Source organism: Hyla sarda, chromosome 2, assembly GCF_029499605.1.
Source record: "Hyla sarda isolate aHylSar1 chromosome 2, aHylSar1.hap1, whole genome shotgun sequence".
Taxonomy (NCBI): Eukaryota; Metazoa; Chordata; class Amphibia; order Anura; family Hylidae; genus Hyla; species Hyla sarda.
The window spans coordinates 495,683,925-495,685,222 of NC_079190.1; the positions used below are offsets into that span (position 1 = coordinate 495,683,925).

The 1,298-nt window shown below is 44.5% G+C and overlaps 1 protein-coding gene across 1 annotated transcript in view; it reads right to left on the reverse strand.

Annotated features, from left to right (window-relative positions):
- Positions 1 to 942, reverse strand: part of TMPRSS2 (transmembrane serine protease 2) — a 75,703-nt gene extending 74,761 nt beyond the window's left edge. Inside the window, exon 1 of the mRNA XM_056560911.1 lies at positions 342 to 942. The gene's annotated coding sequence lies outside the window, so the exon portion shown is untranslated. The remainder of the gene's footprint in view (positions 1 to 341) is intronic.
- Between the last annotated feature and the right edge of the window lie 356 nt (positions 943 to 1,298).

Consider the following 1,298-nt stretch of genomic DNA (forward strand, 5'->3'; position numbering starts at 1 on the left):
ATAGTAAAAAAATAGTAAAAAAAAAAAAAAAAAATTAAATAAAATACTATTAAAAACAGTAAAAAATACTATTAAAAATATGAAATATATTAAGAGTAGTAAAAAAAATATGTTATAGTAAAAATATAAATAGTAAAAAAAAATAAAAGAAAAAAAAAGAAAAAGAAAAAAAAATATATATATATAGTAAAAATACTAAACAAAAATCCCAACATATATTTGAATGTATTTCCAGAATTGACATGACAAGGTGCAGTGTATAGAGTAGACATGCGGTCAGCAGGTAAAGGTACAGTAGATAAGTGAGACCCGTATGGGCTCGGGCCAGTGGGATTTCCTACCTTGGCTGGTTCTGTAGCTCCTGGTCTCCACTACCTCCTGTACGCTCAGTGCTGATCAGTATGGGGGAATGAGTTACCTATTGACACAGGTGTAGAAAACCCCTCCTCCCTAAAACATGCTGAGATCACACCTCCTACCCAGGATTCCTGGCCTTAACCCATTCAGGGATGGACTTTCTTGTAAGGATGTGACTTGAATCTTACAGCTGAGCCTTCCATCCCCCTGGGGACATTGCAGAATCCACCTCCCAATTACGGTTGCTCAGGTGAATACAAGGAAAACACGAGCCCGGGGCCAATTCCATGGTGTGCGACTCATCTCCAAGGCGGGTGACGTGACACGGTGCTTACACGAATGATAACATTTCGGCTGCGCCTACTGTATAGTGTTCTGAGGACCGTCAACAAGGAGAACAGGAATGTCTGCTGGGGTCTGGTCTTTGGGAAGAACCGCAGGCTGAGCAAGGAAATTCCGCACTTGTAACCACAAATTTGTCAATTTCTTTTTTTAAATCCAAATTTTCTTTTTTTTTTGCCTCCAGCCGTTGCAAGACTACAACTCCCAGCATGGAATCTCATAGAAGTCTATGGGCTTTAATTTGAGGCAGAAATTCCGCCGTGTGAATAGACAATATGGGGGAGATTTGTCCAAACCTGTCCAGAGGAAAAGTTGCCCAGTTGCTCATAGCAACCAATCCGCTTGCTTCTTTCATTCTTAAAGGGGTACTCCGCCCCTAGACACCTGTTGCGGCTTCCGGAAACGCTGGAGGCTTCGGCTCCAGACCGCGGTGACGTGAGATCGTGACGTCACGACTCCGATCCCGTGTGATGTCACGCCCCGCCCCTCAATGCAAATCTATGGGAGGGGGCGTGACGGCTGTCACGCCCCCTCCCATAGACTTGCATTGAGGGGGCGGGGCGTGACGTCACACGGGGGGCAGAGTCGTGACGTCACGA